The sequence below is a fragment of the Carex rostrata genome, chromosome 1 (genome assembly GCF_964058835.1).
Source record: "Carex rostrata chromosome 1, lpCarRost1.2, whole genome shotgun sequence".
In the NCBI taxonomy this organism is placed as follows: Eukaryota; Viridiplantae; Streptophyta; class Magnoliopsida; order Poales; family Cyperaceae; genus Carex; species Carex rostrata.
Genome location: NC_135918.1, coordinates 2,533,434 through 2,549,712, shown reverse-complemented (window position 1 = coordinate 2,549,712; position 16,279 = coordinate 2,533,434).

Here is a 16,279-nt window from a genome sequence, read left to right as displayed (position 1 = left end):
GGTATTTGTAGCAACACTAGTAGTGTCTCCATATGGCAATAGAAGAGGGTAGTTGAAACCATATTACAACACTCTAGTTGAAGGAGTCTGCAACACTCTAGTAGTATCTCCAAATGGAAAGAGAAGATGGTGGTTGCAATCATAATATAACGCTCCAATTGAAGGTGTTTGCAGCAATCTAGTAGTATCTTGACATGGCAAGAGAAGAGGGTAGTAGCAAGCCTAATACAAACTTCCAATTGATGGTCTTTGCAGTACCCTAGTAGTGTTTTATTAAGGGAAAATAGTAGTTCCCACCCAAATACAACATTCCAATATAAGGTCTTTGTAGCACACTAGTAGTGTCTCCATATGGCAAGAGAAGCGGTAAGTTGCAACCCTAATATAACATTCCAATTCAACGTCTTTGCAGGACACCAATAGTGTCTCAAAATGGTAAGGAATGAGGTCTGCAACACTCCAATCAAAGGTCTTTGCAACACCATAGTAGTGTCTCCAGACGACAAGGGAAGAGGGTAGTTGCAACCCTAATACAACACTCCAATTGAAAGTCTTTGCAACACTCTAGTAGTGTCTCCATATGGTAAGAGAAGATGATAGTTGCAATCCTAATATAACACTCCAATTCAAGGTCTATGCAGCACTCTAGTAGGTGTCTTCAAATAGTAAGGGAAAATGGTAGTTGCAACCCTAACGCAACACTCGAATTTAAGGTATTAGTGTAGCACACTAGTAGTGTCTCTATATGGCAAGAGAAGATGGTAGTTGCAACCCTAATACAACACTCCAATTGAAGATCTTTCTAGCACACTAGTAATGTCACCATATGGCAAGAGAAGAGCGTTGTTGCAACCGTATTACAACACTCCAGATGACGGAGTTTATAACACTCTAGTTGTGTCTCAAGATAGCAAGAGAAGATGGTGGATGCAACCCCAATACAAACCTCCAATTGAAGGTCTGTCCAGCACATAGTGTCTCAAGATGGCAAGAATAGAGGGTGGATACAACCCCAACATAACCCTCCAATTGAAGGTCTATGCAGCAAACTAGTAGTGTCTCCATATGTTAAGAGAAGAGGGTGGTTGCAACCCTATTACAACACTTCATTTGAAGGAGTTTGCAGCAACCCAGTTGTGTCTCCAGATGACAAGAAAAGAGGGTGGTTGCAAGCCGAATACAACACTCCAATTTAAGGCCTTTGCAGCACTCTAGTAGTGTCTCCAAATAGCAAGAGAAGAAGGTGGTTGCAACCCTAATACAACGGTCCAATTCAAGGTGTTTGCAGCAATATAATAGTGTCTAGATATGGCAAGAGAAGAGCGTAGTAGCAAGCCTAATACAACATTACAATTGATGGTCTTTGTAGCACTCTAGTAGTGTCTCCAAATAATAAGGGATGAGGGTAGTTTCAATTCTAATACAACACTCCAATTGAAGTCGATTTTACTAGTTGTGTCTCCATATGGCAGAGAAGATGGTGGTTACAACCCTCTTACAACACTCTAGTTCAAAGAGTTTGCATCACCCTAGTTGTGCACTCTAGTAGTGTCTCCAAATGGAAAGAGAATAGTGGATTTACAACCCCAATACAACAGTCCAATTGAAGGTGTTTGAAGCACTTTAGTAGTGTCTCCAAATGGCAAGATAATAGCGCATTTACAACCCTAATACAACACTCTAATTGAAAGTGTTTGGAGCACTTTAGTAATGTATCTATATCGTAAGACAGTAAGGCATTTACAACCCTAATACAAAACTCCAATTGAAGGTGTTTGAAGCACGCAAGTAGTGTCTCCAAATGGCAAGATAATAGCGCATTTACAACCCTAATACAACACTCTAATTGAAAGTGTTTGGAGCACTATAGTAATGTATTTATATGGCAAGATAATAAGGCATTTACAACCCTAATACAAAACTCCAATTGAAGGTGTTTGGAGCACTCTAGTAGTGTATAGCAAGATAATAGGGCATTTGCAACCCTAATACAACACTTTAATTGACAATATTTGGAGCACTCTAGTAGTGTCTCCAAATGGCAAAATAATAGTGCATTTACAACTCCAATACAACACTCCAAATGAAGGTGTTTGAAGCACTCTAGTAATGTCTCCAGATGGTAAGATAATAGCGCATTTACAAGAGTAAAACTAGGGTGCTCTTAAGCTCACCAAAATTTTGGTGAGCTTAACTCTAAAACTCATCAAATCGATTTCAAATGACGAGTCCGAACCGTCGAAATCCGCCGACCTTACGTGTGATGCATCTACATGTAAAATTTTTAAACATTCGAATTAATTTAGTATAAAGTCAAGCGGTCAAAAATGTTCAAAAAATGAATGCACTAAAATTAATTTATTAACCTTCTAATTTTGACCGCTTGAATTTATACTAAATTTATTCGAATATTTAAAAATTTCACATGTAGATGCATCACACGTAAGGTAGGTGGGTTTCAACGGTTCAGATTCGTCATTTGAAATCGATTTGATAAGTTTTAGAGTTAAGCTCACCAAAACTTTGGTGAGCTTAAGAGCACCCTAGTTCTACTCCATTTACAACCCTAATACAACACTCCAATTAAAAGTGTTTGGAGCACTCTAATAATGTATCTATATATCAAGATAATAAGGTATTTAAAACCCTAATACAAAACTCCAATTGAAGGTGTTTGGAGCATTCTAGTAGTGTCTCTATATAGCAAGATAATATGACATTACCAACCCTAATACAACACTTCAATTGATAGTGTTTGGAGCACTCTAGTAGTGTCTCCAAATGGCAAGATAATAATGCATTTACAACTCCAATACAACACTCCAAATGAAGGTGTTTGAAGCACTCTAGTAATGTCTCCAAATGGAAAGATAATAGCGCATTTACAACCCTAATACAACACTCCAATTGAAAGTGTTTGGAGCACTCTAATAATGTATCTATATGGCAAGATAAATAAGGAATTTATAACCCCAATACAATAATCCAATTAAAGGTGTTTGAAGCACTCTTGTAGTGTATCCAAATGGCAAGATAATAGCGGATTTACAACCCCAATACAACACTCTAATTAAAAGTGTTTTGAGTACTCTAGTAATGTATATATGGCAAGATAATAAGGCATTTACAACCCTAATACAAAACTCCCATTGAAGGTGTTTGGAGCATTCTAGTAGTGTCTCTATATAGCAAGATAATAAGGCATTTGCAACCCTAATACAACACTTCAATTGACAGTGTTTGGAGCACTTTAGTAGTGTCTCCAAATGGCAAGATAATAGTGCATTTAAAAATCCAATACAACACTCCAAATCATGGTGTTTGAAGCACGCTAGTAGTGTCTCCAAATGGCAAGATAATAGTGCATTTACAATCCTAATACAACACTCTAATTGAAAGTGTTTGGAGCACTCCAGTAATGTATCTATATGGCAAGATAATAAGGCATTTACAACCCTAATACAAAACTCCAATTGAAGGTGTTTGGAGCACTCTAGTAGTGTCTCTATATAACAAGATAATAGGGCATTTGCAACCGTAATACAACACTTCAATTGACAGTGTTTGAAGCACTCTAATAGTGTCTCCAAATGGCAAGATAATAGTTCATTTACAACTCCAATACCACACTCCAAATGAAGGTGTTTGAAGCACTATAGTAATGTCTCCAAATGGTAAGATAATAGCGCATTTACAACCCTAATACAACATTCCAATTAAAAGTGTTTGGAGCACTCTAATAATGTATCTATATTAGCAAGATAATAACACATTTACAACCCTAATACAAAACTCCAATTGAAGGTGTTTGAAGCACTCTAGTAGTGTCTCTATATAGCAAGATAATAGGGCATTTGCAACCCTAATACAACATTTCAATTGACAGTGTTTGGAGCACTCTAGTAGTGTCTCCAAATAACAAGATAACTCCAAATGAAGGTGTTTGAAGCACTCTAGTAATTTATCCAAATGAAAAGATAATAGCGCATTTACAACCCTAAGACAACACTCCAATTGAAAGTGTTTGGAACACTCTAATAATGTATCTATGTGGCAAGATAAATAAGACATTTATAAGCCCAATACAATAATCCAATTGAATGTGTTTCAAGCACTCTTGTAGTGTATCCAAATGGCAAGATAATAGCGGATTTACAACCCCAATACAACACTCTAATTAAAAGTGTTTGGAGCACTCTAATAATGTATCTATATGGCAAGATAAATAAGACATTTATAACCCCAATACAATCCAATTGAAGGTGTTTGAAGCACTTTTGTAGTGTATCCAAATGGCAAGATAATAGCAGATTTACAACCCCAATACAACACTCTAATTAAAAGTATTTGGAGCACTCTAATAATGTATCTATATGTCAAGATAATAAGGCATTTACAACTCTAATACGACTCTCGGTATTTGGAGCACTCAAGTAGTGTCTCTATATGGCAAGATAATAGGGCATTTGCAACCCTAATACAACACTCTCATTGAAGGTGTTTGGAGTACACTAGAATTGTCTCCATTTGGTAAGATAATAGGGCATTGGCAACCCTAATACAACACTTCAATTGATGGTATATGGAGTACTCTAGTAGTGTCTCAAAATGGCAAGATATAGTACATTAACAACCCGAATACAACACTCCAATTGAAGGTGTTTGAAGCACTCTAGTAGTGTCTAGATATGGCAAGATAATTGGGCATTTGCAACCCTAATACCACACTCCAATTGACGGTGGCTGGAGCACTCTAGTAGTGTCTCAAAATGGCAAGATAATAGTACATTAACAACCCGAATACAACACTCAAATTGAAGGTGTTTGAAGTACTCTAGTAACGTAACCATATGGCAAGATAATAAGGCATTTACAACCCTAATACAACACTCCAATTGAAGGTGTTTGGAAATCTATAGTAGTGTCTCCATATGGCAAGATAATAGGGTATTTGCAACCCTAATACAACACTCTAATTTACGGTGTTTGGAGCACTCTAGAACTGTCTACAAATGGCAAGATAATAGTGCATTTACAACCCTAATACAACACTCCAATTGAAGGACTTTGGAGCACTCTAGTAGTGTCTCAAAATAGCAAGATAATAGTTCATTTAGAACCCTAATACAACACACCAATTGAAGGTGTTTGGAGCACACTAGTTGTGTATCTATATGGCAAGATAATAGTGCATTTAGAACCCTAATACAACACTCCAATTGAAGGTGTTTGGAGCACTCTAGTAGTTTCTCCAAATGACAAGAATATAGTGCATTTACAACCGTTACACAATACTCCAATTGAAAGTGTTTAGAGCACTCTAGTAGTGTTTCTATATGGAAGATAATAGGGCATTTACACCCTAATACAAACACTCCAATTGAAGGTGTTTGAAGCACTCTAGTAGTGTCTCCAAATGACAAGATGGCATTTACACCCCCAATACAACACTCCAATTGAAGGTGTTTGAAGCACTCTAGTAGTGTCTCCAAATGACAAGATGACATTTACACCCCCAATACAACACTCCAATTGAAGGTGTTTGAAGCACTCTAGTAGTGTCTCCAAATGGCAAAATAATAGGGCATTTCCAATCCTAATAAACACTCTAATTGAAGGAGTTTGGTGCACTCTAGTAGTGTCTCCAAATGGCAAGATAATAGTGCATTTACAATCCTAATACAACACTCCAATTGAAGGACTTTGGAGCACTCTAATAGTGTCTCAAAATGGCAAGATAATAGTCCATTTAGAACCCTAATGCAACACACCAATTGAAGGTGTTTGGAGCTCTCTAGTAGTGTATCTATTTGGCAAGAAAATAGTGCATTGAGGACCCTAACACAACACTCCAATTGAAGGTGCTTTGAGCACTCTAGTAGTGTCTTGATATGGCAAGATAATAAGGCATTTACATCCCTAATACAACACTCCAATTGAAAGTGTTTGGTGCACTCTAGTAGTGTCTCCAAATGGCAAGTTAATAGGGCATTTACAACCTTTATATGACACTCCAATTAAAAGTGTTTGGAGCACTCTGCTGGTGTCCCTGCATGGCAAGATAATAGAGCATTTACAACCTTAATGCAACACTCCAATTGAAAGTGTTTAGAGCACTCTGCTGGTGTCCCTATATGGCAAGATAATAGATCATTTACAACCCTAATACAACACTCCAATTGAAGGTGTTTGGAGCACTCTTGTAGTCTCTCCAAATGGAAAGAATATAGTACATTTACACCCCTAATAAACTCTCCAATTGAAGGTGTTTGGTGCACTCCAGTTGTGTCTTCATATGGCATGATAATAGCGCATTTACAACCCTAATACAACACTCCAAATGAAATCATTTGGAGCACTCTGCTGGTGTCCCTATATGGCAAGATAATAGAGCATTTACAACCATAATACAACACTCCAATTGACGGTGTTCGGAGCACTCCAGTAGTGTCTCTATATGTCAAGATAAAAGCACATTTACAACCCGAATACAACACTCCAATTGAAAGTGTCCAGAGCACTCTGCTGGTGTCCCTATATGGCAAGATAATAGATCATTAACGACCATCATACAACACTCCAATTAACGGTGTCTGGAGCACTCCAATAGTGTCTCTATATGTCAAAAAAATAGTGCATTTACAACCCTAATACAACAATCCAATTGACGGTATTTGGAGCACTCTTGTAGTGTCTCCAAATGAGAAGAATATAGTGCATTTACTACCCAAACACAACACTCCAACTGAATGTGTTTGGAGCACTATAGTGTCTCCAAATGGCAAGATAATAGTGCATTTACAACCCTAATACAACACTCCAACTAAAAGTGTTTAGAGCACTCTAGTGGTGTCTCTATATGGCAAGAAAATAGGGCATTTGCAACCCTAATACAACACTCTAATTGATGGTGTTTAGAGCACTCTAGTACTGTCTACAAATAGCAAGAATATAGTGCATTTACAACCCTAACACAACACTCCAATTGAAAGTCTTTAGAGCACTCCAGTAGTGTTTCTATATGGCAAATTAATAAGGCATTTACACCCTTAATACAAGACTCTAATTGAAGGTGTTTGAAGCACTCTAGTAGTGTCTCCAAATGGCAAGATAATAGGGCATTTACAACCCTAACACAACACTACAATTGAATGTGTTTCGAGCACTCTAGTAGTTTCTCCAGATGGGAAGATAATATGACATTTACAACCCTAATACAACACTTCAAATCATGGTGTTTGGAGCACGCTAGTGGTGTTTCTATATGGCAAGATAATAGGGCATTTACACCCCCAATACAACACTCCAATTGAAGGTGTTTGAAGCACTCTAGTAGGTCTCCAAATGGCAAGATAATGGCGCATTTACAACCCTAATACAACACTCCAATTGAAAGTGTTGGGAGCACTCTGCTGGTGTCCCTATATGGCCAGATAATAGAGCATTTACAACCATAATACAACACTCTAATTGACAGTGTTTGGAGCACTCCAGTAGTGTCTCTATATCTCAAGATAATAGTGCATTTACAACCCTAATACAACACTCCAATTGAAGGTGTTTGGAGTACCCTTGTAGTGTCTCAAAATGGCAAGAATATAGTTCATTTACAACCATAACACAACACTCCAATTGAAAGTGTTTCGAGCACTCTAGTATTGTAGTATCTAAATGGCAAGATGGGCATTTACACCCCGAATACAACACTCCAATTGAAGGTGTTTGAAGCACTCTAGTAGGGTCTCCAAATGGAAAGATAATAGGGCATTTACAACCCCAACACAGCACTCTAGTAAGATTGTCAATTGGAGTGTTCTATATGGCAATATACTAGAGCATTTACGACCCTAATACAACTCTCCAATTGAAGGTGTTTGGAGCACTTCAGTAGTGTCTCCAGATTTCAAGATAATAGGGCTTTTACAACCCATGTAAAATGCTCCAATTGAAGGTGTTTGGACCACTCTGCTGGTGTCACTATAGATCAACATAATACGGCATTTGCAACCCTAATACAACACTCTAATTGATGGTTTCTGGAGCACTCTAGTAGTGTCTATACATAGTAAGTTAATAGGGCATTTACAGCCCTACTACAACACTCCAATTGAAGGTGTTTGGAGCACCCTAGAACTATATCTATATGGCAAGATAATAGGGCATTTACAATCTTAATACAACACTCCAATTGACGGTGTTCGGAGCACTCCAGTAGTGTCTCTATATGTCAAGATAATAGTACATTTACAACCCGAATACAACACTCCAATTGAAAGTGTCCGGAGCACTCTAGTAGTGTATCTATATGGCAAGATAATAAGGCATTTACAACCCTAAAACGACACCCCAATTGAAAGTGGTTGGACCCCTCTGCTGGTGTCCCTATATGGAAAGATAATATAGCATTTACTACCATCATACAACACTCCAATTGACGGTGTTTGGAGCACTCCAGTAGTGTCTTTATATGTCAAGATAATAGTGCATTTACAACCCTAATACACCACTCCAATTGAAGGTGTTGGGAGCACTCTTGTAGTGTCTCCAAATGGCAAGAATATTGTTCATTTACAACCTAACACAACACTCCAATTGAAAGTGTTTGGAGCACTCTAGTATTGTATCTATATGGCAAGATAATAGGGCATTTACAACCCTAATAATACACTCCAATTGAAGGTGTTTGGACCACTCAAGTAGTTTTTCCAAATTGGAAGTTAATAGGGCATTTACAACCCTAATACAACACTCCAATTCATGGTGTTTGGAGCACTCTAGTAATATTTCTATATGGCAAGATAATAGGGCATTTACACCCCTAATGCAACACTCCAATTGAAAGTGTTTGAAGCACTCTTGTAGTGTCTCCAAATGGCAAGATAATAGGGCATTTACAACCCTAATTCAACATTTCAATTGAAGGTGGTTGGTGCACTCTACTAGTGTCTCCAAATTGCAAGATAATAGCACATTTTTAACCCTAATACAACACTCCAATGGTAAGTCTTTGGAACACTCTAGTATTGTATCTATATGGCAAGATAATAGGGTATTTACAACCCTAATAATACACTCCAATTGAAGGTTTTTGGAGCACTCTAGTAGTTTTTCCAAATTGGAAGTTAATAGGGCATTTACAACCCTAATACAATACTCCAGTTCATGGTGTTTGGAGCACTCTGGTAGTGTATCTATATGACAAGATAATAGAGCATCTACAACCCAAATACAACGCTCCAATTGAAGGTGTTTGGAGCACTATAGTAGTGTCTCCATATGGTAAGATAATAGGGTATTTGCAACCCTAATACAACACTCTAATTGACGGTGTTTGGAGCACTCTAGTACTGTCTCTACAAATGGCAAGATAGTAGTGCATTTACAACCCTAATACAACACTCCAACTGAAGGACTTTGGAGCACTCTAGTAGTGTCTCAAAATGGAAAGATAATAGTTCATTTACAACCCTAACACAACACACCAATTGAAGGTGTTTGGAGCACTCTAGTAGTGTATCTATATGGCAATATAATATTGCATTTAGAACCCTAACACAACACTCCAATTGAAGGTGTTTGGAGCACTCTAGTAGTTTCTCCAAATGTAAATAATATAGTGCATTTACAACCCTAACACAACACTCCAATTGGAAGTGTTTAGAGCACTCTAGTAGTGTTTCTATATGGCAAGATAATATGGCATTTACACCCCTAATACAATACTCTAATTCAAGGTATTTGAAGCACTCTAGTAGTGTCTCCAAATGGCAAGATAATAATAGGGCATTTACAACCCTAACACAGCACTACAATTGAAGGTGTTTAGAGCACTCTAGTAGTTTCCCCAGATGGGAAGATAACAGGGCATTTACAACCCTAACTCAACACTCCAATTCATGGTGTTTGGACCACTCTAGTAATGTTTTTATATGGCAAGATAATAGGGCATTTACACCCCTAATACAATACTCCAATTGAAGGTGTTTGAAGCACTCTAGTAGTGTCGCCAAATGGCAAGATAATATGGCATTTACAACCCTAATACAACACTCTAATTGAAGGTGTTTCGTGCACTCTAGTAGTGTCTCCAATTGACAATATAATAACGCATTTACAACCCAATACAACACTCCAATTGAAAGTGTTTGGAGAACTCTTTTAGTGTCCCTATATGGCAAGATATTAGAGCATTTACAACCATAATACAACACTCTAATTGATGGTGACGGTGTTTGGAGCACTCCAGTAGTGTCTTAAAATGGGAAGATAATAGTGCATTTAAAACCCTAATACAACTCTTCAACTAAAGGTGTTAGGAGCACTTTAGTAGTGTCTCCAGATTTCAACATAATAGGGCATTTACATCCCACGTAAAATACTCCAATTGAAGGTGCTTGGAGCATTCTGCTGGTGTCTCTATATAGAAAGATAATAACCCTGATACAATACTCTAATTAATGGTTCCATTTACAACCCTAGTACAACACTCCACTTGAAGGCATTTGGAACACCCTAGTACAGTATCAATATGGCAAGATAATAAGGCAATACAAGCTTAATACAACCCTCCAATTGAAGGTGCTTGGAGCACTCTAGTAGTGTATCTATATGGCAAGATAATAAGGCATTTACAACCCTAATACAACACTCCAATTGAAGGTGTTTGGTGCACTCTAGTACTGTCTCCAAATGGCAAGATAATAGCACATTTTTAACCCTAATACAACACTCTAATGGAAATTGTTTGGATCACTCTGCTGGTGTCCCTATATGGCAAGATAATAGTGCATTTACAATCCTAATACGACACTCCAATTGAAAGTGTTTGGAGCACACCAATAGTGTCTCTATATGGCAAGATAATAGGGCATTTGCAACTCTAATACAACACTCCAATTGAAGGTGTTTGGAATACTCTAGAATTGTCTCCATTTGGTAAGATAATAGGGCATTGGCAGCCCTAATACAACACTCCAATTGATGGTATATGGAGCACTCTAGAAGTGTCTCTATATGACAAGATAATAGGGCATTTACCACCCTAATACAACACAGTAATTAAAGGTGTTTGGAGCACTCTAGTAGTGTATCTATATGAGAAGATAATAGAGCATTTACAACCCTAATACAACACTCCAATTGAAGATGTTTGGAGAACTCTAGAAGTGTCTCCATATGGTAAGATAATGGCGCATTTACAACCCTAATACAACACTCCAATTGAAAGTGTTTGGAGCACTCTGCTGGTGTCCCTATATGGCCAGATAATAGAGCATTTACAACCATAATACAACACTCTAATTGACGGTGTTTGGAGCACTCCAATAGTGTCTCTATATGTCAAGATAATAGCGCATTTACAACACTAATACAAATCTCCAATTGAAAGGGTTTGGAGCACTCTACTGGTGTCCCTATATGGCAATATACTAGAGCATTTACGACCCTAATACAACTCTCCAATTGAAGGTGTTTGGAGCACTTCAATAGTGTCTCCAGATTTCAATATAATAGGGTTTTTACAACCCATGTAAAATGCTCCAATTGAAGGTGTTTGGACCACTCTGCTGGTGTCACTATATATCAACATAATACGGCATTTGCAAGCCTAATACAACACTATAATTGATGGTGTTTGGAGCACTCTAGTAGTGTCTATACATGCTAAGTTAATAGGGCATTTACAGCCCTAGTACAACACTCCAATTGAAAGTGTTTGGAGCACCCTAGTACTATATCTATATGGCAAGATAATAGGGCATTTACAACCTTAATACAACACTCCAATTGAAGGTGCTTTGAGCACTCTAGTAGTGTATCTATATGGCAAGATAATAAGGCATTTACAACCCTAATACAACACTCCAATTGAAGGTGTTTGGTGCACTCTAGTAGTGTCTCCAAATGGTAAGATAATAGGGCATTTACAACCCTAAAATGACACCCCAATTGAACGTGGTTGGACCGCTCTGCTGGTGTTCCTATATGGCAAGATAATATAGCATTTACTACCATCATACAACACTCCAATTGACAATTGACGGTGTTTGGAGCACTCCAGTAGTGTCTCTATATGTCAAGATAATAGTGCATTTACAACCCTAATACACCACTCCAATTGAAGGTGTTGGGAGCACTCTTGTAGTGTCTCCAAATGGCAACAATAAAGTTCATTTACAACCCCAACACAACACTCCAATTGAAAGTGTTTGGAGCACTCTAGAAGTGTTGGCAAGAAGATAATAGGGCACTGGCAACTCTAATACAACACTCCAATTGATTGTATATGGAGCACTCTTGTAGTGTCTCTATATGACTAGATAATAGGGCATTTACCACCCTAATACAACACTCCAATTGAAGGTGTTTGGAGCACTCTGGTAGTGTATCTATATGACAAGATAATAGAGCATCTACAACCCTAATACAACACTCCAATTGAAGGTGTTTGCACCACTATAGTAGTGTTTCGATATGGCAAGATAATAGGGCATTTGCAACCCTAATACAACACTCTAATTGACGGTGTTTGGAGCACTCTAGTGCTGTCTACAAATGGCAAGATAATTGTGCATTTACAACCCTAATACAACACTCCAACTGAAGGACTTTGGAGCACTCTAGTAGTGTCTCAAAATGGCAAGATAATAGTTCATTTAGAAACCTAATATACAACACACCAATTGAAGGTGTTTGGAGCACTCTAGTAGTGTATCTATATGGCAAGATAATAGTGCATTTAGAACCCTAACACAACACTCCAATTGAAAGTGTTTGGAGAGTTGTTTCTCCAAATGGCAAGAATATAGTGCATTTACAACCCTAACACAACACTCCAATTGAAAGTGCTTAGAGCACTCTAGTAGTGTTTCTATATGGCAAATTTATAGGGCATTTACACCCGTAATACAAGACTCTAATTGAAGGTGTTTGAAGCACTCTAGTAGTGTCTCCAAATGGCAAGATAATAAGGCATTTACAACCCTAATACAATGCTCCAATTCAAGGTGTTTGGAGCACTCTAGTAATGTTTCTATATGGCAAGATAATAGGGTATTTACACCCCTAATGCAACACTCCAATTGAAGGTGTTTGGAGCACTCTTGTAGTGTCTCCAAATGGCAAGATAATAGGGCATTTACAACCCTAATTCAACAGTCCAATTGAAGGTGGTTGGTGCACTCTAGTAGTGTCTCCAAATGGCAAAATAATAGCACATTTTTAACCCTAATACAACACTCCAATGGTAAATGTTTGGAACACTCTGCTGATGTCCCTATATGTTAAGATAATAGTGCATTTACAACCCTAATAAAACACTCCAATTGAATGTGTTTGGAGCGCTCTAATAGTGTCTCTATATGGCAAGATAATAGCGCATTTGCAACCCTAATACAACACTCTAATTGAAGGTGTTTGGAGCACTCTAGAAGTGTTGGCAAGATAATAGGACATTTGCAACCCTAATACAACACTCCTATTGATGGTATATGGAGAACTCTTGTAGTGTCTCTATATGACAATATAATAGGGCATTTACCACCCTAATACAACACTCCAATTGAAGGTGTTTGGAGCACTCTGGTAGTATATCTATATGACAAGATAATAGAGCATCTACGACCCTAATACAACAGTCCAATTGAAGGTGTTTGGAGCACTATAGTAGTGTTTCCATATGGCAAGATAATAGGGCATTTGCAACCCTCATACAACACTATAATTGACGGTGTTTGGAGCACTCTAGTACTGTCTACAAATGGCAAGATAATAGTGCATTTACAACCCTAATACAACATTCCAACTGAAGGACTTTCGAGGACTCTAGTAGTGTCTCAAAATGGCAAGATAATCGTTCATTTAGAACCCTAATACAACACACCAATTGAAGGTGTTTGGAGCACTCTAGTAGTGTATCTATATGGCAAGATAATAGTGCATTTAGAACCCTAACACAACACTCCAATTGAAAGTGTTTGGAGCACTCTAGTGGTTTCTCCAAATGGCAAGAATATAGTGCATTTACAACCCTAGCACAACACTCCAATTGAAAGTGTTTCGAGCACTCTAGTAGTGTTTCTATATGGCAAATGAATAGGACATTTAAACCCCAAAGACAAGACTCTAATTGAAGGTGTTTGAAGCACTCTAGTAGTGTCTTCAAATGGCAAGATAATAGGGCATTTACAACCCTAACACAGCACGACAATTGAAGGTGTTTGGAGCATTCTAGAAGTTTCTCCATATTGGAAGATAACGGGGCATTTACAACCCTAACACCACACTCCAATTCATGGTGTTTGGAGCACTCTAGTAGTGTTTTTATATGGCAAGATAATAGGGCATTTACACCCCTAATACAACACTCCAATTGAAGGTGTTTGAAGCACTCTAGTAGTGTCGCCAAATGGCAAGACAATATGGCATTTACAACCCTAATACAACACTCTAATTGAAGGTGTTTAGTGCACTCTAGTAGTGCCTCCAAATGGCAACATAATAACGCATTTACAACCCTAATACAACACTCCAATTGAAAGTGTTTGGAGAACTCTGTTGGTGTCCCTATATGGCAAGATATTATAGCATTTACAACCATAATACAACACTCCAATTAACAGTGTTTGGAGCACTCCAGTAGTGTCTTAAAATGGGATGATAATAGTGCATTTAAAACCCTAATACAACTCTCCAATTGAAGGTGTTTGGAGCACTTTAGTAGTGTCTCCAGGTTTCAAGATAATAGGGAATTTACAACCCTTGTAAAATACTCCAATTGATGGTGTTTGGAGCAATTTGCTGGTGTCTCTATAGCAACATAATACGGCATTTGTAACCCTGATACAATACTCTAATTGATGGTGTTTGGAGCACTCCAATAGTGTCTATACATGACAAGTTAATAGGGCATTTAAAGCCCTAGTAAAAACACTCCACTTGAAGGTGTTTGGAGCACCCTAGTACTGTATCAATATGGCAAGATAATAAGGCATTTACAAGCTTAATACTACACTCCAATTGAAGGTGCTTGGAGCACTCTAGTAGTGTATCTATATGGCAAGATAATAAGGCGTTTACAACCCTAATACAATACTCCAAGTGAAAGTGTTTGTTGCACTCTAGTATTGTCTCCAAATAGCAAGATAATAACACATTTTTAACCCTAATACAACACTCTAATGGAAAGTGTTTGGAACACTCTGCTGGTGTCCCTATATGGCAAGATAATATTGCATTTACAACCCTAATACAACACTCCAATTGAAAGTGTTTGGAGCACACCAATAGTGTCTCTATATGGCAAGATAATAGGGCATTTGCAACCCTAATACAACATTCCAATTGAAGGTTTTTGGAGTACATTAGAATTGTCTCCATTTGGTAAGATAACAGGGCATTGGCAACTCTAATACAATATATGGCAAGATAATAGGGCATTTACCACCCTAATACAACACTCTAATTAAATGTGTTTGGAGGACTCTAGTAGTGTATCTAAATGACAAGATAATAGAGCATGTACAGCCCTAATAAAACACTCCAATTGAAAGTGTTTGGAGCACTATAGAAGTGTCTCCATTTGGGAAGATAATAGGGCATTGGCAACCCTAATACAACACTCCAATTGATGGTATATGAAGCACTCTAGTAGTGTCTCTATATGGCAAGATAATAGGGCATTTACCACCCTAATACAACACTCTAAGTAAAGGTGTTTGGAGCACTCTAGTAGTGTATCTATATGAGAAGATAATAGAGCTTTTACAACCCTAATACAACACTCCAATTGAAGGTGTTTGGAGCACTCTAGAAGTGTCTCCATTTGGCAAGATAATTGGGCATTGACAACTCTAATACAATATATGGCAAGATAATAGGGCATTTACCACCCTAATACAACACTCTAATTAAATGTGTTTGGAGCACTCTAGTAGTGTATCTAACTGACAAGATAATAGAGCATGTACAGCCCTAATAAAACACTCCAATTGAAGGTATTTGGAGCACTCTAGAAGTGTCTCCATTTGGGAAGATAATAGGGCATTGGCAACCCTAATACAACACTCCAATTGATGGTATATGGAGCACTCTTGTAGTGTCTCTATATGACAAGATAATAGGGCATTTACCACCCTAATACAACACTCCAATTAATGGTGTTTGGAGCACTCTGGTAGTGTATCTATATGACAAGATAATAGAGCATCTACAACCCTAATACAACACTCCAATTGAAGGTGTTTGGAGCACTATATTAGTATCTCCATATGGCAAGATA